Below are 23,804 nucleotides of genomic sequence, written 5' to 3'. Positions count from 1 at the left end.
TTGACCTGAAATTGTTACTAAAGGGAGCTCTTAAACTTACAAATCTACTTTCTAAATGCATCCTACATTTCAGAGCGGTCGTTTGCATTTTCACATCATGAAACACACCAAGCAAAAGGGTGGTAAGAATCAAATTAATTAGCAAAACTATGGGGAATCTGGATATTGCTTTTTGTTTTAATTTTAATTTTGGCATTTTTCCCACTCTAAAACTCTAATTATGCCAGTGATTGTAACTAATGGAGGCTAATTTACCAACTTTATCACTGTTTAGCAATAGCACATGTTCTTAGCTAGAGCATGAAAACCAAATTACACTTATTGGAAGAAAGCTGGCATAGTTTGTATGATGGGGTTTCAATTAAAGCAGACTCTTCTAAACCTGCTTTGTCGAGGGCGGGGGGGCAGAGAAAAGAGAAAACAAGATTCAGCTTTCTCTTGTTAAATACAATGCCTTAATTTCACCCCAGGAATCTAAACAAACTATGGTACAACCACTGTTTTTCATAAAAACCAGTGAGGTGGAACAGGAGCTCGCTGGTCACTGCTCTAGCAGTTAAGATGCTTACCCAGCGTGGAGAGAACCTGGCTTCAATCCCCATCCTCAAGTGACGAGGCATGAACCTGCATCTCCTCCTGGAGTGGTCCAAGAGCATCAGATGCAGTATTCAGGATAGGGTTACCTCAGCCTCTTTCCCACAGCCTTGTAAAACAAACTCACTGCTCCTTGGTGCGAGAACTTACTGCCGCGCCTCCCGGTGAATGCCGTAGCCAGCAGACACTCGAATCACTCGCCACCTTCTGCTCAAAGCCTGGGCAGGATTTTTGTACAAAATAAAATACTGTGAACAGAAGAGGAGGCTCCTTGGTGTGCTGTAAGAGCTAGCGATTGCAACATTCAGCAGGCTTGTGCAAGGATTCGCTTCCAGTAACAGCTTGGGATGAGGCCAGCAGAGAGTTTGAACCAAGATGCTGCTGTGGAGTCCAAAACCACCGCTTCATTTGTCATTTTCTAGATTTGCCTGTGAAAAAAACATGTTTTTTAATTTATGCTGTTTACTATATTCAATTCAAACTCATTACTAGGGATGGTTTAACCAAAATTAGGTTTTAACGGGTAATTTATTTGCTGAAAAAACCATGAAGCTTTGATAATCGGAATTTTCCAGTCATCATTAGGTAACATGTTTGTGGCAGTGAGAAGGTCTGTGAGATGACTGGATGATCCAGTTTGTTTTTCTGGCACTGATACTGGCTAATGTTTTCCCAGTTATCAGAAAATCTACATGTATCACAGCTGTGCTGTACGCCGTGGGGTGAGAGAGTAGCACTATGTATGAGGTTTGCAACTAGTCTTTCTGTTAAAAAATTGTGAAGAAATCATGTGTAATAGAAATAGAAAATCCTATTGTAAAGGGAACGTCTCAGTGCATCGGGGTGTTATTAACTCGTTAGCACTACCAAAAGTATCAGGTTTTAGTAGAAAAATGTCTCTTACTACCTGAACTGGTATATTTACTATTTAACATTAGCAAGAGCCAAAGTTTTGCACTTCAAGACCAAACTTGTGGTTTGTAAACAAAAATTATCTCAACATCCTATTGACTGTCTTTTTAGTAAAAGAAGTGGTAGTGTTATTAAGCTACTCCATTAGCACCACCTGGGGTTCTTCAGCTTTGTTTATTAGTAGCAAGTTGTGGAAAATCAAATTAGCAACGATTCTGTTTCTGGATGATATTAATTTTGAAGTAGGTAGGTAACAATAGTAACTTGAGCCAAGTTATCATGAGTGATTTCAATCTCCTGTGTGAATTCCATGCAAAATAACTGTTACACTTCTTTTACAGAGATTCCTAAGATTCCTTACCAGACCAAAAGGAATAATAGAGGACTTACACAAATGTACTGTAAAATTAAATGTAAATGGTGATCTTCTAGTGTGTGCTTTCAACACTTCTAACTGACAACTATCACTTAATTTGGCAATTTGGCAATATATTTAGTAGTGTTTAATGCCAGGTACAATTTACCAAGAAATATGTCAATCGGGGGGCTGACCAAACAAGTTATTAAAGTTCCTGCTTCCCATCAGTGTATTTGTTTTCAAACTAGGTCTCTTAGTTTGTTTCCTGTCACAATGTCCTGAGAAGACCTTGCTCTATGGTTTTTTTTGTGTGTGTTTTTTTTTTTTTTATTCTAAAAGCTTTGGTATGTGTTCTTCCCATGATACATACAAGTATTTCCATCGGAGTTAATCAATCAACACCAAATAACAGATGCTTTTACTGTTAATGGGAGCAGTGGGTCTGCAAGGACAGAACTGTGCATGCAAAGGCACCATAAAGACCAGGGGGGAGCTCTGGGGGTGTTTGCTGTTCGATAATATCCCAGGCAGGTCCTGAGTTGTATTTGTATGGTTGCCTTTTGAGATAGAGCCGGATTAGGGGGTCATAAAATGTGCAGCTTGTTTTCCAGTTACACACTTTGCCAGATAATGGAAGTGGGAACAGGGTACTGCTTAAAATATATAGGAATAGGAGGAAAAGAGAAGAATAATTGATTTAAGAAACATCCCATCTTTTTCCATTTATCAATGTAACATACCAGATGCATGTTTTCAGGACATTCCATCTGGAGGTATTCTGCAGTACTTGGTAGTTTAAATGCCATTTCTGCTTTTCACGTAGCAGTGCTTAGGTCTACTGTGTTTGCATAGCTCTAATATCAGCATAAGGAGATGTGTAATTAGCTGGTAACACTACCTGACTTTTTAAGCGAACCTGTCATTGATAAAAGGCCGTGACACACACAGAAGACCAATAAATGTCTGTCTATGATGTTGAAGGCTGAAGGACCCTTACCTGTTGTGCTTGCTCTGTTTTTTAGTTTTTGAGGCTGTCTCAGCTAGCTGGAGACCTCGAGACGAGTGGCAGGGATGGTTTTGTGTTTCTCATGTTGCTCTGTCACTCAGCTCACCACTAAAAGATGTGGGTATTTGCCATAGCTGCTGCCTTGGCAGGTATTGCATCAGAGGGTGTTTACCAGTCACGGCTCGTGGCCTGCTTCTGTTTGCTCCCTTCGTGGTAGGGGAGAGGAGTGATGGGTAGAGCCAAGTAAATGTTATTCTTGCAGAAGTGTGAGTAAACCATATACGTAGCATGCTGCCCGATATCCCTGGCTTGACACGTGGAGGCCAGTATATGCAAGATGTTTGCTGTACGCTTGGCAGACCTGATGGGTGCCTGGCACCATGCAGAGCTCCTCCTGCCACCTCCCGCGAACTCCTGCCGTGAGACGTTTAGTGGTGTAAACGTACATGGGTCTTGCCGCTCTAAGAGATGACTTAAAATATGTAATTTATGAATCTGTGGACATCTGAATGAGGAGAGACTGTAAACTGGTGGCTCGTGTGTTGCCATCTCTTGGTGATGACCCTTTTCATCTGCTGGTTTGTACCTGTGTCTCCTTCCCGGGCAACTGGGCTGTGACAGAGTGGGTGGGAGAGGATCAGCCCTGTGAGGAGGGGAGCACATACGCTGCTGTACCTTGCACACAGTTGGTTATTTTTCCAGTCATGTAATTTTCTTCTATTTTCTTTTAGCTGAGTCCCTTAGATATATTTGGAATTAGTGAGCACTTCAGCTTTTCTTTGACAGCAGTGAGGTGCAAGCTTAAAAGGAGCTAATTATATGTCCTTGGGATTAGAGGATTTGTATATAAAATCAAATTGCTATTTAGTCCCCTCAGAGTTTGGCCTGTTTCCTTTAGTTGTGATTCCTAAATGGACATTCCCGACAAAGTATATGTGCAATTTTCTTACCCAAATTTATAGTCGGTTGTTCAGCATCTTTTGTGCTGCACCTTCTTATAAGAGAAATTAATCGCTCTGTAGCCAGCCGGGCACTAGGGAAGCAAAACCATTAAGTGCACAAAGGAAAAATGAATTGGTGTTCAGACAGTGAATGTTTTATTTTTTTTTCAGTCATTACTGCAGCATTCAAACAAGTCCCTGTCATTTTGTTTATACCAAAGTGTTTTGTTTTATTAAGTATCATTTCAAAGAGGTATTAAACCCAGTGATAAAGTGTGTAAATTTTTTAAATTACCTGAAGCTAATGGGATTTTTGTTTAAAAAAATGTGATATTAAGAAATTAATTTCATGCATATTAAGAACCTTCTTCTTGACTTTCAGTAGATAACACTTCATCTTGGGGAAGAAATCTCTACAGGTTTAAACCAGATCTTTTCACTACATAACCTCCAATTTAAAAAAGTTACAGCAAGTGTCTAGCGGTTTGTTTTTTTTAAGAAATTACTGTCTTTCATTAAAATGAGGGTAATGTTATTAATATATTTCTCTTCATTCTGCAAATATATTAATTAATTCAGTTGAACAGGTGAATAAGAGTTTTTTTCTTAGTTATTAAGTTATCTAACTCCGCTCTCAAGTGAGAGAGAGATTTCCCCTGGAGCTCTTTTTGATTCATGTTAAACTGAAACTTCATCAGAATTTCAAGTCCTGTTCTATTAAGCAAACACTTGTGCATTGTTTCGCTTGTGTAGTTTTATCATGAACCTCCCTTGACCTACGCATGGATGGCTTGAACAGAAATCTCGCTAATGACAAATATCTGTTAAAGACTGAGGAAGAACTGTATAATCTTAAACAGCAAATTCTTAGAATGGGGTGTACATTATGAGTAAAAAGTGACTGGTTGAGGCTATGGATGACAGTGATGCTACCAGTATTTTAACTAAACTCACGGAAGAGAGTTCTTATAGCCCTTTCCAATTTATTTATTAGTTTAGATTTAGTGACAGATACTGATACTTTGTGCAGATCACAGCAAATGAAACATTGGACTGGAAAGGTTTTTCACTTGGTAAAAAAGCAGATGTTTAGAGAAGTGAACTGTGTTTAAAAAACCTCAACCAACCAAAAAGTTACACACACTCTGTCCTAGAACTAGGAGTATCTTATTAAGCACAAAAATCTGCTTCTTGCTGACAACCGTTTTTGATAAGCTTCAATTATGTAGGTTCAAAAGATATGCTGCAGGCTCTGATGAATGTTTTGTAAACTTACCACAAATTAATATTCTTATGAGTAGTTCAGATTTACTTGCTTATTTTTGGTTCTCAGGACAATAATTCCATATGGGATGAAACAGCATTATTAATACCTTTGAGGGCACATGTTGGCTTTGCCGGGCTTTCAGGTGGAATGAAGGAAGAAGGAATAAAAAGCTCTTATTTTTTTCCTGTTTTCTTCCTTTGTCTTGTTTAGTGAGCCACATAGGTTTCAAATCAATTTTGCAGGTGTAAATTTAAAGAAAAATTACACATTCAGAGTATTCTTCAACTTAATTCATCAATTCTTAACTATTCTTCAATTCTTAATTAATAACAAGCATCATGAGTCATTTATTGTTTGCAGAAGCATTGAGACATTTATGTCACATTTCACTAATGATTTAAGAAAGGGTAAGTTAATGGCTCTGAGTTACGACCCGTAGATACTATTGACTCTGTATTTTGTAATGTCGACTTGAGTGTAGTTATGTAGTGTTAAATGCTCTGGGCTGGATCTGATATAATATTCACACACATGCTTAATTTGGGATGTTATGGAGATGTTTAATCCTATTCACACATTTATGATTGCTACATTTGCTATGGGACATCATGCAGTCATAATTGGAAGGATGTTCATTAAGCATATTTCATTAATATATAATGAGCACCATAAATACAGTGACCTTTGAGATAATTGTCATTTACATGTTTTGATTCATTACCGCATTTTCCTCCTCTTGATTCATCAGGCATGAAAATGTATGAATTTCTTAGCTTCCTGATGCCTAGCAATATACATCATTTGTTTTATGGTAACTTGTAAGGGATTTTATGCAGAATCTTCTGCTATCTCTGATTTAAATACGAGAGATGGAATTACGCGATTCAGTTAGCATAGCAATGACTATCACTTGATGAATTTAAATGTAAATATGTAAACAGATTTCATGTTCCTTGGTGCCATGTAGATTCCTATCCCAGCCTCACCTGATGCTCTGCAGCTTTCCCACCGATTGAAGAGCAGCACCATCAGCAGAAGGCTCATAGGATGGCTGCTGCTGGGCTGAATATTGTGGCCTACCCCTAGCTCTGTGCTACTGATCCTTATCACCCTGCTCTAAAGCCAGTTTGGGCATGTCTACATGAGCTGTAATTGCAGCTGATTGCCAAGGCAGATGTTGTATGTAGTTCCTATATTCCTGGATTTTTTTGTTTTAATTTGTTTAGTTTAATTTAGTTTAATTTGGCAGGTATATATATTATTGTGTATATTGAAAAAGAAAAAAAAATCATCAAAATTAAAAAAATAAAAGGCAATCAAGATTATTTCTAAAACTTAAATTTATAAATACCAGTTGTGGTGTGATTCTTTTAATTTAAGTAATCCTCAAACCATTTGCAAAGCTGGTTGAATTTTCTTTAGCTTTCTTTTCACATGACACATGAAATGCAGGGTCTTCTAAAGATTTTGAGGTCAAGTTCAATTTTACTGTCTGGAAATAATTTAAGGATAATATTAGGCTTTTTTGTTTTCTGATGAGGGTTAGGAATGATATATAATATTTGAAAAACGAAGTCAAGAACGTGAGGCACGTACAGAGTACATTTAGAGTAAACATTCAGTTGTGATAGGAGTGTTTCTATTCATAAGCAATAATTAGTTGCTTCCTCTTAAAAATCAAATTATGATGAAACAAACCTAATGGGCATATTTTTCAATTTGCTATTATAATGGCCCGAGTTATAAACCAAAGCTTCCATTTTCTTTTTCATACCTTTTTGCATTAAGCTTACATGTACCCAAAGCAGTGAAATGTTTTAATCAGAAGACCAAGAGGCCTTTTTATTTCCTCTACCCCAACAATTTGAATCATTTCCAAACTATTGATTGATAGTACATCTCATTTTATTAACTCACCATGCTGACTTTTCCTAATGGAGCAGTTACCTTCCTGATTCTCTGATTCAGCAGCTGCTTCTAATGCACACGCATTCCTTTGATTCAATTTCTCAGAAATACAAGGGCAGCTCCGTTGGTGAAGGGTTTATGTCTGTCACTGAGGTCTTGTACTGATGAGCTCTATGGGCAAATTCAGCTCACAGAGTCCCTTGAAATAATCCCTGGAATTTTTGCTTCCCTCTTTACATGAAGCGTTTTGGTGAGCAACAAAGGGCTTTATGATCCGTTTTTATCTGTAATGCACCTGTAAAACTCATCTAGAGGAACAGTATCAAGTTGTTAAGGCCACCTTCAGCCTGTTTGCTGTGGCTGAGAAAAGCCCTAGTCCTTTTTATGTCTACAGCTTCTGGAAATGTTCTTTAGCCTTTTGGAGTTCAATTTACTACACTAAGGAAACAACCACATGAACAAGAACGAAGATCATGTTCTTGTTGCTTATCTTAATCTTTTTTTTGTTTTTGTTTTTTTTTTTTAAATAGATTATATGGCTAAAAGATTAAGAGATGGCATATTAAATTCTAATATACCACATATGAGAAAAACTCAGGATGAGAAAAAAGGGATGCAGAGGAACAGAATCCACAAAAGATCTGGATACCCTAGTGCAGTTTCAGAAAGCTCCAATCTTATTTTAAACTATATTTGTACCTGAAGTAAGTTCTTTCAGTCTTCTTAACTTTCCTTTCCCTCTATACCCACTCTCCCCAGAAAAACCCCAAACACAGACCTTTTTTGCCTTTAGTTCCCTCAGTATAGCAGCTTTGCCCTTTCATTATTCTTTCATGGAAGCCTTAGTCTGAAAATCCATCACACTGAGCCCCTGGAGGCTTCTTTTGGAGGCATAGAGAAGAGGTGTAATTATCAAGTTTATGATAATCTGTTCCAACATTAATAACTTCCATTGCAAGAAATGAAGATGAAATTCTGACTCAGAGGAGCAAATCCTGACAGGCAAATGGGTTTCAGATTGGCCTTTAACCTTAATACAATTGTCTGTGTTGACTGGTCCCTTGGGTCTGTCCCTAGGTTGGTGACTAAGACAGTGATTCCACTTTTAGTGGGAATAGCAAACTTTTCTCAACAGCAATGACTTCAGAGATATTCCAATAATAGAGCTTTGGCGTGTTGTTTTGTTTTTTCTGCATGTCCCTATCTACGAGAAGGTCTGAATTTTCAGCAAATAATCATTACAATGATGTTAATTCTGTAATTTCCTTAAAATGCTGACTCATACCCAGACATAATGAGAGTCTGAATACAATAAATGGACAGAAAAATGCTGGAAGCTGTCAGTGACTGAGATGGACCAGCCCAGCCTAGTTTCCTGCAGTAAAAGGAGAATTTTCCATCTCAATCAAGAAGGAAGAGAAATACAAGTGAGATGATATCTTGCATCCTTTATAGAGGAAGACTTGTAAGCAAACCCCATTTTAAAAAATCTATTTGCTTCACAGCATCAAGCTACACCATATCTTTTCCTAGGATTTTGCACCTTGTGAAGGTAAATATTGACTTTTACTTTGTTTTCTGAAGTTCTTGGATGAACTTTATACTGTCTGCTCACACAATAGCAGGTTTCAGTGTCTCAGAAAAAAGCCTTATGGTATCTTTTTACTGCTGGTGATAATGTTTACCAGATGGAAGTGATTTAGAAGTGTAGAGCCGATATGAATTGTTCTGATTTTTAATATCTTTCCATCAGAGATTTTTATCCCTTAAACCTATTCCTATGCTAATATATAATCTATCAGCAAACAAATAATATGATATTTTCTCCACGCCATAATTATTTAAGTTTCTATCAGTGTTTTATGGTTGGAAAGCCAGCAGAGCTAGATCTGGCATAGCTAGACCAGTTTAAAACATTATCAGTTTGGATGTTTGGCATTCTTGGCCTGTAAGTGTTGTATTTTACACTTAATGCTTCAAGATTAGCATGATAGATTAGTGTGCTTAGTTAAATGTTTTTACAGCTATGCTCTTATTAACTGTTCTGTTGATGCTAGGAAATATGTTGTCTTTTTCTTGATGGATGTCATGTCACAGTAATACTTCAGCTTGTAAATCAGGTGTTGCTTTATGCTGTGGTGATGTTGTGTTAGAATCAATTTCAGATTAAAAGTACTGAGAGAGATATATATAGAAACGTTAGGAAGTGCAAAAAATCCTTCTGCTGACTTGTACAAATTCACAAACTCTGTCATTGGCCTTGCAAGCTTTGTTACTGTAGTGTTATCCATAGACAGGATTAAATTTATCGAAGGTAAAATGAAGGAGCCTGGCAAGTCCAAGATGCATCGGAGTTCAAGAGATAGCAAGAGTTTATGCGTCCTTATGCTTAACACCAGGATGTGTGAAACTCCGAGTTCAGGAAGAAGCAAGGCTGTAAAATAGTAGGGAGCTTCTGTTTAACTCTTGATCTAAAGGCTGTGTGTGATCTCACACGGATCTGCTTCTGTACATATGTGCATATAGCAGCTGAGAGTTTGGATGCTATCTAGGATGCTGTATGCAGGAACAAATTCTGAGGTATATATATGTAGACACTAAGCAATATATACATTTCTTTTTCGATTCAGATTCTGGAATACAGTGTCCCTTGGAAAGCAGCTGGAGATATGAGAGAATTTTGGATGATATTTCTTCAGATATTTTTCCTGGATGCTCTGGATTCCTTGTTTTTTTCTTGTGCCAATCGTCTCACTACTGCTAGTCAAGTTATGGAATCATAGAATGGAGATAGATAGATAGATAGATAGATAGATAGATAGATAGATAAAATATCCACATGCATGTATTTGTATGGTTCAGAAAACTAAATGCTCTACCTTGGTCTTTCAATATGGTCAATAAAATTTCAGTTCTCTTCCAATGAAAAAGTCTCATTGCTTGCCACCTGTGTAAGTAACGTATTGAATTATGTATTTAATGATTTTTCAGAGATAACCTTTGGCTTGTTTTGCACCTGCTCTGAGCTGGTTAAGCATGAAGTAGATCCAACCTACAACATATATAGCTATATTAGCATATTATTGTACCTGAGCTAGCAAGCCAAGGCTCTTAGCTTTGAACTTCAGCTGGCTCAGGCAGATATGGCTCTGAACATAAGCTGAATATGAAACACAAACCCTGATAGCATAAATCTCACCCTGTGGGGCCTCGGATCATTCTGTACTCTTTTAAGTGCCAAGCACATAAAATTTTTATGTCCTTCAAGAAATCTTTTTTAACCAGGCCCGATTCCAACCTTCACCTCAAAAAGAATATTTTTCAAATACAAGTTAAATAGAAATTCTGAGTGTGAAATAGAACAGGAAACACTGGTTTGTGTGGATGTCTTCCAAAACAAAATTATTGAATGATTTGAGTAATTACTATTCTGCACTAATAATAACTGAATTATTAATACCTTTGAAAACAGATGACTTTTCAGATACCAACTTTTTCATGTGAAAATGAAATTCGTGGTACTCTCCTCATTCTATAAATTAGACACCTAGTTATTAGATGTCTAAAAGGTGTCACTAGCACGTGAAAAGGCTACGTTAGAAACTCATTGATACCTAGGCTAATTTTAATTATTCTCTATTGTGTAGGAATAAATGTTAGTTTAGGTGAACACTAGATCTTTCTGAGGCACTTTTAGAATAACCCAGGCAAATAGGTCCCATAAATACATATTTTTTTAAATTTAAGCAGTGGTTGTTTTGCAGCCTTTTGGTTAACTAAAAATAGATTTAATGTCAATATCTTCCTTAGACTGAAAAATTAAAGAGTTATGTTACAAGGTTAGGTCCTTAAAAGGAGCAGATAAATCCTCTAGTAAGCGTTGTGTGGGTAGATATTTGTAAGCTACTTTTTCAAATGTCACAGTAAGAGGTTTTTGTGGAATTGTATAGTGTTGTGTTCTTTTCTCTCTCCACTCTGTTTGCTCTCCTTTCCATTCTCCTAAACAGTAATTAATGCCTAGGATCAGCATGGTTGCTGCTGCCATGAGTATATACTGCAGGAGGAACAAAAGAATGACGTACGCTTTGAGAAGGAGCCAGATAGTGAAAAATTATTACAGCCTGCTTAATTACGGGCTTTTTCAGAGCAGCATGTTTAGTTTTGCATCACTTCAAAAACTAATAGTTTCATGGCTTTTTAAAAACAAGATAGTGAAAAGAAATCTGATGGACATTATGAAAAGAATGGCGTGGTGGTTTTTTGGGTTTTTTTTTTCGTTAGTGTAATATCTGGAAATGTTTAGGCTGAAGAACAGCTTTAAATAAATCATTTCATAAAAGGAAACAAATATCACCTAAAAATACAGAAAATGTGATTCACCATTTCCACTCAGCTAGAAGTGTTTGTTCAAGACCGGGTCCCCTGCTGCTGTCACAGTCATTACCTTTGATTTCAGCACGACGGTAGCGGGCTGGGTTGGGGCAGCAGCGTTTACCCACACGTAGGGATTCAGTTTCTCAAAGGTGCAATATTAGTGCCTGGGAGAGGAGGAGGAGGAGGTTCTCTGTCCTCTTCAGAGGTCTGTGCCTGCTCATCGGGCAGCGCACAAGGTGGATGTGGGGTTGGCCCAGTTTCCATTTCTATTAGAGCGTGGCTGTTGGAAGGCTGCCAGGGCATCAAAGCCAGTCTGTGTTGGCTACAGCAGCTTGCCCATCTTCCCCTCCTTTTGGGAGATGCTCAGCCCTGTGGCTTGTGTGTAGAGAGCCTGTCCAGAGTGGGACCAGCCAGAGCTTAAGCAGAGCCCACTCAGGCTTTCTGCTCCTCTCCTGGCCATGCCTGTGTTAGGAGAAGCTGCCATCCCTTCTCTGCTGTCAGTGCCTCTTGGCTCACGCTGCCTCCCAGAAATAACCTTCCCTCCAGACTTGCAGGTGGAGCAGGGGATAGCTTTGCAGTTGTCTATCAGATAATCTTATTTTCCTAAGTGCTTGGTCTTCATCCCACCCAACAGACAGGCCAGCATGTGCATTCAGCTTGCCAGGAGAATTGCTTTCCAGATTAGAAATGCAAAAGAGGGGAAAAAAAAAAAAGCCAAACCCAATGCTTAAGTGTAATGGTTGCTAGGTAGAGCTATGCTGTTGGGATGGATTACAGATTGTAGCTGACTGTAGTTGAATTTGCGTAACCAAAACTCCTTGGGGTGGGCTCTTAGGCATTCATATGTAGCCCCTTGTTCTGAGCCCACCATTGCCAGGAGCTGGAAAATTTTGTGTTGCACTAATTGAGCCAATGTCAGCGTGGTAATGCTGAACACACATACTGTGCACACACAAAGCCCCAACACGGTTGTTGGTATATCATGGGTTAGGTACAACTGATCAACCGAACCATGACTTTGTGTGTTGGGTGTGCTTCTTAGAAATACCCTGTTTTTTCTTTTTAAAACCAGTTATTAACATGGAACATCCTCACTTATCCTCTCCATCCTCTTAACAAGAAATATTAAGCCTTATCATTATATGAAGATGGGCTTTCACAAGTCTTTAATATCTAAATCCTAAGGTAGCATTCATCTTCTATTAAAAAAAGGAGATTGATGGAACACTCTCACTATCATCAAAAGCTGAAATTTTGTTGTGGTGCTTCACACAACTTGCTCAGAGTTACACAGGCAAACATCATATTGAATATGAAACTGCTGTTTTTTTCTTTTAATAATACCATTTTAATATTGATTACCTGATCAGATTGATTGTGTGCACCGTGACCTAAACTGACTGGGATATATTTCAGATATGAGTTGGTCCCAGATTTATTCTTAAAATGATGGAATTTAAATTATCTAAGAGTTGATGGGGTCTTTATTTTGATAGTTGTTTCAATTGAGGGATTTTCTCCAGTTTGATATTAGCATCTGAAGAACACTTTGCTAAAGTTTGGATGAGCATGGGAGCAGTTCAGTTTGTATTTGATAACTTCTCCCTGGGCTTTTTAGGAAAGGTTTCTGTTAAGGTTTCTAGGGAAAAACTGGGTAGGCTAGACTTGCAGTTTCTGGTATTTCTATGGTAAAGGATGAGATGGAGAAAAACCTAACCAAATATCTCAGTGTTACTCCTTAAATATAATGAGGAGAAGAATAAAATTGCAGCATTTGTCCTGTGCCTCTGATGCATTTTTTAAAAAATCTAAATATTGTATTTAATAGCTCTGCATCTTGTTTTCTACTTCTGTCAGTCGTGCATGTTTTCATGTATAGGGAAGCCCATATTTCCTTTGTACTGGATGTGCAGAATCTCATGTTTACCCTGAGCTTACAGTATTAAGGCACTTTTACACTAGTTATAAAATGGCAGGTTGATTTACATGTTTATTTCTAGAATATTGAGAGAAAAAGTAGTTAAATACCACTATTTTATATGCAAGAAGAGAATACTTTGTATGCTTTGCTTCTGTCATGTGAAAGTCCCTAAATTGCTTTTGGCAAGTAGGTAACTTACAAAGAAATTGCTTTAGTGACAGAAGTATTTTGAAAATAAACCTTGAAAGTGAGAATATGAAACCTGTAATTATCTAATGGAAGACTGAAAAGGTTTCTAAAAGCGGAACAAAACGTAAACACTAGAGTTGCTGCAGTTATCTGACCTCTCCACATGTTGTGCCATATCTCTGTATTGTAGATGAGTCGGGCATGATTTTCCAGATTCCCATTAGCCACAAAATGTTTTTTGTGATCACAAAAACAGTGGAGAGCACTCTCACAGCAAACATGTTTGCTTTGCAGGTAGCAGAATTTGTGGAGGCAGAGCATTTATTGAAGAACTTCGTAATTTCTTCCTGAATTTTCTTACTGCTTTTGTATTTTTCTCTTTTTTTTTGGCTTACTTGTTGCCTTTCTGCCAGGGATCGGAGCATGTATTTCATGTGAGAGCCTGATGTGTTGTGGTACACAAGGGTTTTAGGGTGGCTAAATGCCCAATGAATGTTCAGCCCCAGACTAGGACAAGCTATGGCTGTTGGTAGTACTTGGTACGTTAGTGTCAAACCCATGTTCTTCACGGGGCCTTGCTGACAGTAGAGTTTCAGTCTTTCTAAAAGTAGATCACAAAAGACCTTTCTAATGAGAACAGCTTCGTTGACAAGTAATGAAGGGTAACGATCACTGAGATTTCTAGGACTCTGGTGTCAGAAGAGTCCTTCCACAGCCTGCTAGTCCTTTTCTTGTTTTTCATGACTGTGGCTCACTGGTATGTAACATTGTCATTGCAAGGGATGAGTATTTCCCTCTTTATTTATGAGGAACTCTTGCTATTCTGTACAAATAATTTGTGACCTTTTGACTTGAGTCCTCAGAAAACTTTGGTAAGAAAAAGAATTTAGAAAAGGAGAAGGTTTAGTGGATCCTGTTCTTGTTCATGTCCACTGTAATTTGAGATTTTTTGAAGCCACTAATGTCATTCTTGACGGCGCTTGAGAGTAGGTGGTGACTTTACTTCCCAGTTACTGCCACCTAAAAAAGCCTACATCAATCTGAGGGAACAAAATATATGCCCTTGCTGCTGCAGCACAAGGTTTACATTCATTACGATGGCACTTCAGTGAACGTGCCTATTTCTGTAGGCATCTAGCTAGATCCTGACAAGTTTAGGTCATGGTGTCTGTATTGCCGCAGGGGAATGGCTCTTGCATACATGTCTGCATAGGAAATATTAATGTCAGGAAGCTGAGTAAATCCTTATTTGAACTGATACATACCTTTAACAGTGGCTCTATAATGTATTATATCCCTGAGGGAAACTGTAAGAATTTTTGGTCTGTGAAAGACATGAATTTCTGTACTTCCAAAATGCAACTGTTCCAACTAGAGATAGGTAGCTACCAGTGATGGCACTGATAGACTACGGCAACACTCCGAATAAAATGTAGATGAGGCAGAAAGAATATCAAGATCCTTGTTGATCTGTTTTGTAGTGCCATTCAGGATAAGACTGGGATCAGGTTCTGCTGCTGCTCTGATGTCAGATTAATCCTTCTGAACAGTTACAGTTAGCACCTGAGATGCTGCTTTCATGCCTAATACAGTATGAAGGGTCTCTTTCGGTATTGGAAGTAATTTAAAAAGTAGCTGGGAAGATCTGCTGTTCATTCTCAAGGCATCCTACTGAGGAAGTTGTATGGGACACGAGATAAATGACGATGGCTGAAAAAGCATGTCTGGTTTTGGAGTAACTCAAGGGAGGACTCCAGTGGATTATTTTTTATTAAACTTTTGTATTCCTTTGGTTAAAATACAAGTAGAAAACCAAACAAACACATAACAAAAAATACTTCAACTTGCAATTATTACAGCCCTAAATCATAGGTGCTTTTAACTGGCATAAGTTGGCATTGTTGCCAAGAGAAACAGTCCCACCTTCCCCTGGCAGCTTGTTCACATTCCTCCACCGTTGCCTCCTCCACGGTGCCAGTGCAAGGGTATGTGCAGCTGTGCGTTGACATGGGCTGAGGAACCGACGCAAGGTAACGTTAATCCAAGATAAATTGCTGGATTTTGGTATTTTGCTTTTATCTCAGATGAGTTAGCTGCTCTGGCTTGCAGCCTGGCTCTACGTGTGCCGGTGCGATGGGAGGAACAACACAGGGCAGGAGTAGGGCACTGAGAAGAGCAAGTTCTGCTCTTTGGGTGACAGTGTGGCACCACAGGAGAGTTGTGCTGGCCTAAGTGAGGGGAGAATAAAGAATTAAAAGGTGTAATTCCTGGATTTGTCACCTTTTAACTCTCATGTTTTGCAGGACGGTGAAAGGTGGTGGTGACCTTTGTGCAAACTGCTAGGATGGAACGATGTGAAGCGTTATTATTTTTCCATATTTGAGTCATCAGCTCTCAATGACTTTATAATGCTCCACAAAAGTCCTGCCAAATTACGATCATATGAAATAGCCTTTAATGTCCCATTTCTGGGTAGGTGGTGAGCATGGGATCCTATTATACTGTGGATGCAGTGAAACTTCTCTGTTTTATAGAGGTGGGGTTTTTTTTCAGTGGCTTTTTCTCTATTTTGATTTTGCTGTATAATTCTCTGTAAAAGTACCTTGTTTAATGCTTCTGCAGTGGAGTTGATGCTCTAGTTTTACCTGCAGGTATATACAGAGGTCATCTAAAGATCTTGAATTAGTCAAGCAAAGACTATCTCTGAAGCTGCTTTCTCCTTGGTTAAAAAGAAAAGAATTGCATGTGAGTGGGTGTAAAGAAGCTAAGGAAATTGTTCTAAAAGGCCTCTGTATATGTGTTGGATGATGTTTTACTTCCTTGTGCAACTCTACTGACTCTCATCCAATATTTTTTTAATCATGAATTGAACATGTATGGGCACATATTTATTTATCATAAACAACTTAGAAGCTTTAAAATCTCTTTTCTATCTGTCATCCATTGCATTAAGTATCCTTTTCATAAACAACTGTGTGGTCCTCAATATACTGTGTCATAATTTGCTTATGTAGCTGAATTGAGGACAAAAATGCCTTTAACACATTTGGGACAAATGGAAAATGCAGTTTTACTGGCCTTATGAACCCACCCTTCGCTTTTTCTCAACAGCGTTGAAACATAAAATGGCAGTTGGTAAAATATCAATTAGTAGAGGTGCTCCTGTATGTGTCTTCATCACATACCACTGTTGATGATGACGGCAGCTTCTGCCTTGCTCCTGGACATCCCACATGTGTAGAAGGATGCTTCTCTTCATCCTTTTTCTTTCCTCCCTTGTCCTGGGTGCAGCCTCCTTTTCCATCTTCAGGCAAAATGTTGTGGTGTCCCTGAGTTCCCCACAGCCTCTCTTGTGAAAGCTCTGATGCAGAACTGGGGGGTCTGTGCAGCAGCCTCAGGCTCCCTGAACCTCCAGGGCACCTGGTCCCCACTCTCTACTGCTCTCGTGGCCCCTTTGCTCTGTTGGAGCTGCTTTGTAGCAGCAAGAAGAGGAAGGGAGGCTGTGGAATAGCATCAGATGTTTTGTGAGGTGTGGAGGAGGACTTACTTAATAGGAAAAGAAGAAAAATAACCTTGCTCTCACAAACTGGGATCCTAGCCTCACTTGTTGCCCCCTCCAACATTTGCTGTGTTATAGGCTTCGATCTCTTTATCTCCAAGGGGCTTTATTTCATTTTTCCGATTGGTGTTGGAAGTGTCAGTCCAGCCATTACCTCGTTTTGACAGACACTTTGGAAAACAGCGAGGAAAACTTGGAGCTGGGAATTTCTCTTATTTGCAGGAATAAGCTACCGCTGGTCAACTCTTAATGCCTGTTTTAGCCTCACTGCCCAGGTGAGAACTGGGCTGCTACAACTTCCACCCAGCACAAGCAGAGCAGTTTGCGGTGCTCCACACGCTATGTGCGAGTGTTACAGCTTGGGAACTGTGGTTTGTAATGTTACTGGAAAAACAGAATGACAAGTTGGGGTTTGGGAGGGCTAAAGAGATGCTGATGGCCTTTTTCCCAGCCATAATCCTCTCTAGAATGGAGGTAACTTCCAGTGCTGCCTCTTGCATCTGCACAACTGTCTACATCTAGAATAAGTTTTCAAAACATGAGGATAAATGCAACAAAAATCAAAACACAGAATGAGCCTTGTTTTGTAACTTAAGAAAAAGTTGAGGTTTTAGATCTTTTGTGGGTTATGTCCATTTAGTTGAAAATTAACTTTTAAAAATTGATCCTAATTGCTCTGGAAGCATCCTCTCTCACAGCAGGTGTGCGGTCAAATATAAGATGGGCTTTCAACATCTGCATTTCTAGTTGTGATGTCTTTGTGAAAAGTTGCCGTGGGTCTGAATATATCATTTGGTGAGCCACCTGCCTTTCTTTTTCCCTTACCCACTCGTTTCCTTTTGAGGTTGATACTGAAAAGCATAACCTGAAGAAGGCCTCCCTTCTAAAAAAATTGCTTCTCACATTGTGTTCTCCTGCTAATGCATATTTTATTAGCCCCCTTCTTACTCTGGCAGTGAGTGCAGTGACGTAGCATTCAGGGCACTTTTCCAAACTCTGAAATTTTACAAGCAGTACACAGTGGAAACATTTACAAATCTGTTCCAAGATACATATATGCTGGGTGTATATATCCAAATGTAAATATTCAGATCTGTTTGTTAGGTTTTCAATTTGCTAACTGGTTAAAGGATTATATTTGCGCATCCATGGAGAACCTCTTCTTTTTGTGGTCAAAATGACAGCAGGTTTCCTAGCGGGAAAAAGAGACATTTTCTTATCTTGATGTTCCCCACAGCTTATCTGGAATCCTCAAGCATCCACATACTGGATGTTGACAGGGAGAGAACTGGCAGCTCAACTCGGTCTGTGTTGGTGACTAGTCTTTGATGCTTAGTAATCTATTTGAAGTGATGGGCTGCTGCAGGTTTGAGGTGCTGACTTGGGTCTTGAGCCTTTCTCATCTCTGAGTAAGACTGGTTTTTGTTGTTTTGGTAAATCACAACTTTTTTTGAAGGTTTAGGGTTCTCCTGAAGTCCATTGCTTGCTGGATGGAAAGCTGGTAGCTCTTAATTTCTTTAGAACTGGAGACACAGAGGCAGTGGCAGTCATAGCAGCTAATGTTCTGTCCTCCACAAGAGAAAAATGATAGTTTATCTCTAAGTTTAGAGAAAACTTAATAGTTTAAAACTCAGTTTTTATTGCTTACTGTGATTGAACTATTTTTTTTCCTAAATTGCATGTAAAGTGTTGACTTGTAGGCAAAATCCACTTAGGGTTACTAGGTGGTGAGATTGATCAGCCATGGGATTTACATACTGGAAGATGAAAAAGACAGTGCTCAAAACCCATGTCTGAAGAAAACCCAAACTTTGAGAAACTTCAACATGAATGATTTACATCTAGATTTGAAATAAATAGATTTTTATAAAAGCACACCTCTTCTTCAAACATTGTAACCAAAAGTTCATAGTTTTGCAAGCTTCTGGTTGTGATTTTTATTCTTAGGTTTACTCCCATTCCTAGGACTTAGTATGGGAGAAATTCTTAACCTGGAGTATCTGGTATAAATCCCTTAGATCTTAATCATCTGCCAGGAAACATCCCATCAAATGACAGTGAAGACAGAAGTACAATCTGAGGCAAATGTTTTGGTTTAATGATTTATTTATTTTTTTTAATTACCAATCTTAATTTGAAACCATCACTGGTAAGGACATAAATCTTGCAGCATCTAAATAAATGTTTCTTGTCAGAAACCCATAAACTGCATTGACTTTTCTGCTTAAGGTCATTACCTGTTCTGTGCCAGTAAGTCTGTGCTTTAACATTACAGTAAATTCAAAATCAGATCAACTTTGAAAGAATTGCAAGTTATATTAACAATGCTTGGCATGTTTGCAGTAACAATTTCTCAATTTCTGTTTTATATGCCAAATGTAATTTGGTAATGCATTTCAAACATGCTGCAAAATGTTTGGGGGGTTTCGATAGCAGGATGCTACATGACGATGTCAGCTTCTCAAGAGGAAAAACCTGGCCATCCAGTGTCAGTCACAAGGTCTGTGGTTTCAGAGTTGGGGTAAGCCAGTCTCAGTGTCTGGGCTACCTTTGAAAAAGGTTGTCTGGTCCCTGGTGAGATGTTTGTGCTATCTCTGGTGATAGTGTGAGCAAACTGCAGAAGAGTCTCCCCTTGCTAGGCTGTGTTTCAGCTGGATTTAGTGCCCTTACCTAACTCCTTGCACAACTGCTGCTAAGAGCCCTGAATGGGGGCTGGGATCACAGGTTTTGTCTTTTTATGACAACCTGCGCCAACATTGACTCGAAAAACTTACGAAACCTGAGTACCATTGGGTTTAACACTCCCTGAAGGCAAGATTGTCCTCCCATGTTCTGGGGTGATACAATGCTTGTCATGGCAGGGCTCTGCTTACACCCCTCCGTGCTACCAGCATATGTTGTGTCTTAATAATACTAATGTTATTTTCAGATTCCTGTATCTGAAGTATTATATCTGCAGTTACCATAGCAAAGGCACCTTACGGAAGTTTGCAGATACACTGTTTGTATTCCAGCTCTTCACTTTATGAAATTATTCAATGGAATTGCCTGAAAAAAACATTTGGCATCAGTGTAGCAAAAAAGCATGAAAAGATCCCAACCTGACCTTTGTCAGGCCACCTGAGCCTGGGAAGGAAATATTAACCCATGCTTGATGAAGCACGTGTGTGTGCCCTTTGCTTCTTCTTGAGTGAATTGGTACTTGAGTATATACTTAGAAGTAAGCATGTGCTCAGATACATCCCTGAATTGTGGCCTCATCTCTGCCTTGGGAAGAGGAGAGTACTTTCTTCTTGCCTACTGGTCTGTAACCATCACAGAAATGCTACACCTAACTGTGCAAAAGCAGTAGTTGGCATTCCGGCCTGGCAGACAGGTGAATCTTCAAAGTATTTTTCAGAGAAACTGTTTCAGAGAACGGTGAGATGAGGTGGGGACCAGAGCCCCTATGTTTGGCCAGGCATCCCGTTGGATCTCTTCTCGAGACACGGCTGTGCTGCAAAATGTTTGCAATCATTATCTGGTTGTAAGCAAGATCTACTTTTTCTTTCTCTTTTCCTGAAGTTACACGCTGTTACTGGTCATGTGTTAGCTCTTACTGGAAGTACAACTCATGGAGGATGCTATTAGAAGGATATGATGCAGAAACTACAAATGCACAGGAACAGATCAAGTCACAGTAAATACGAGGCAGTGTTTCTAACATGAAATACAAGTTATATAGAAACACACTGGTCTGGTAACCCAAGTAACCCAGCTATCTCAGCTTCAGTTTGCCTACTTAATTGCCATTTGAGCTGCATAATACTTTGCAGTAAGCTTTGAAAATTTTAATGACTTGTTTGTCAGGTAGATTGAAATAATTCGTTATTAAGTTAGAAGGAACAAGTTGAGTCTCCCCAGTACAGTATTAATTATTAATAATTATTACACTGTTAATTATTATATGCCTCTATTTGGATTACTGACTGTCCCTTTACCCAAATAATAAAAGTTGCAGTTGGTTTCATATGATCAACTAAAGCAGGCAACTGCTGGATTTTGCAGAGTAAATGGCCGTAGTTGCCACAGAGATACTAGGATTTTGAGGAGCAGCTGAGAAACAATTTCTGTTGAATTCATTGCTATGTGAGTAGCATACAGTCCTGGTAAAGAACATGAATGTCATGTTTTTAAACAGCATTTCTCATCTATAACTCAGGTAGTTTTCTTCAAAGGGATAAAAAATTTTGGCTTTTACCAGATTCAGTTCTTGATAAAATCTGTTTTCCTAGTTGGCTTCTGTTCTTAAATGGCTGTACTGCCTAACTGTAAAACTGCTGCTTGTGATGGGCAAATCAATAAAGTCTTATTAGTGTGCTCTGCTGCCTCTCATTGCCATCCCACTGCAGTGCCCTTCCTTTGATGAAAGGATGCATGGACATCGTGTTCCCGACATCCTCTGATTTGTGGCTACTGAGGTAGGAAGGTCAAAAGAGATACAGGACCTGAATAGCTCAAATATCCGTTCAAAACAAGCCCTTCTGTGAGCAGCAGAGTAATGAAAGCCAGGTTCCCCCTGGATTTGCCTCATGTTTGGGTTTTTCTGGTGCTAAGACAGACATCCGTTTCAGCTTTGCTGGTTTTGAAGCCTTCACGACTATATTCTGGTGGCTGATAGCAGTGGCTCTGGCTGCAGATCCTCGGTGGGAGGGTTACTTTAGTCCATGAACCCTATTGGACCTTGATATGTTTGAGGCTTTGCTAATACAGCAGCTAAACTGAGCTGATGGCATTCAGACTTGTTAGAGGTGAAACAAATGCAGGGAGTGATAAGGTTTACTTTTTTTTTTTATTAATTCAGGCCAAAATTAATGAGCCAGTGAACTGCTGCGTGTATTAGGGGAAGATTGGTCCCAGCCAGTAATGGCTAGTAGTGCTAACAAAGCTGTTTTCAAAAGTCATAGCAAGTTTTGTTTTTATTTCATTTCTTTTTTTAAATGTTGAATTTTAGATAGAGATCACTTGGGGTCAGGCTATCATAACAAATAGCAGAGTAAGCTATCATACAGTGACAGATGGCAGGAGATACACCTACTGGAAATGCTAACAAAAACATGCCTAATAAAACTAGAAACCATAATCCTTTCTGATAATCCACATGATCCTAAAGCTCATCTATTCAAAAGAAAAGCCAAGTAACACTTGTAAATAAAGTGAGTCTTAAAATGTCTTTATTAGACCTTTACCTTTTAATAGTGTCTAATTATAACATCAAATCAAATACTTGAGCAGAGCATTTGTGTTTACACAGCAGTGTTGCAAACTTCAGTCTCCTTTGGTTTTATACAACTTGTGTCTTTGGTCTGTGCAAAATGTGTTACTAACAACAATGCTTTTTATTTATGAAATATTCTTCTGACTGGTCATTTGACTCCGGTGATATCAAATTATAATCTCATTTTTCCAGGTGCTCTAGGCAAAGATGTGGCTCATGGTGTATTGCAGGCTTTGCAGATAAACTACCACTAGTCTTGATTTTTGGCAAATTGTTTAAACCATTCTCTGGGTGCAGCATCCTTGGGACAGTCTGTGGATATTATTACCAAAACAAGGATAATGGAGTAAGGGGATGTACCAGAACATGGGGGCTGATGTTTAAAACCAGAATTTTTTTTACGTGGGATTGTACATTTTGATAGCTTTTCTCTCAGAACTCTTTAGTTTCACAGAGGTGAAAATGTTTCTAAATAAATGCAAATACAAATGCTAATGTATCACGTCATTTAAAAGACAAATAGTAAAAAAAAAAAAAAATATTTTAGGGGATGTGAAATAATCAAGTTAGTGGGTAAGAGTTTTAAAATAACAAGGAGATTATTTTTAGCCACAATATGTGTTTAAACTCAGGAACTCCTTGCCAAACAACGCAGCAGGAGTCTCTCCGGGGTTAGTAAATGCGTAGCAAATACCCCTAGCTCAGGAGGGACCCTGAGCTACAGGCCCTGGTAAGTGGGGAGGTGTGACGGGGTGCTTGTCCTGCTCTTACAGCCTCCTCTGGGCAACTGCTGTTGGCACCACTGGGGGTTGGAGACAGGACTACACTGACCTGTGGTCTAACCTGGTACGTCAGCTCTTAGGAGCTAAAGCTGAAATTCGTGCTTTATAGAAAGGGAAACAGAAACAGAGGGGATGTGTCTTTTCAGCTGATAACTGCCTGGGGACTAATTAGGGAATGAACATAGAGGATTTGTGGTCAGCCCTGGGTTACTGGCAGAGCTTTTCTATATTGTGTAGGAGATAGAAGTGACTGTAGACCACTGGCAATGTGATTACAGCATGAACTCTACTCACTTATCTTAAATTCCTTCTCCTTCAGTCATCTTCCGTTACAACTAAGGCAGCTGGGATCCAGAGAAGTCACTTGGTCGTAGAAAGGATCTTGTTAGTAGTGCTGCTTCAAGGTATACCTTACCCAGTTCTTTAGAGGATTTTTAATGTACTGAAAAGACAGGCTGAATTATGCCTTGGCCTCTCTTAAAACTCCTGAGATTTTCTTTTGCTTTCCCCTCTATCAGATGATGAGTCATCATGTTTATCAAAATCATGCATCACTACCTAGAAATCATATAATTTATTTAGAAATGCTGACTTCCACATTTTTATCTGCTAAACTCAGCAAGTACTAAACTGGCTTTATCAATGTGCTTCAGTCAAGGGTGCTGGCAATTTACGGGCTCTGACCTTCCCTGTGTGTTTAAGAGCCTAAAAGACAGGGAAGGTCAACGGCAATTGC

General features: G+C 39.0%; 1 protein-coding gene across 1 annotated transcript in view; it reads left to right on the top strand.

The window, feature by feature from the left end:
* Positions 1–23,804, top strand: part of NAV2 (neuron navigator 2) — a 420,599-nt gene that overhangs the window by 114,494 nt on the left and 282,301 nt on the right. The window lies entirely within an intron of this gene.

This window comes from Athene noctua, chromosome 14 (genome assembly GCF_965140245.1).
Source record: "Athene noctua chromosome 14, bAthNoc1.hap1.1, whole genome shotgun sequence".
NCBI lineage: Eukaryota > Metazoa > Chordata > Aves > Strigiformes > Strigidae > Athene > Athene noctua.
Note: the sequence above shows the minus strand (reverse complement) of the source record. Positions and strands in the feature narration are given on the sequence as shown.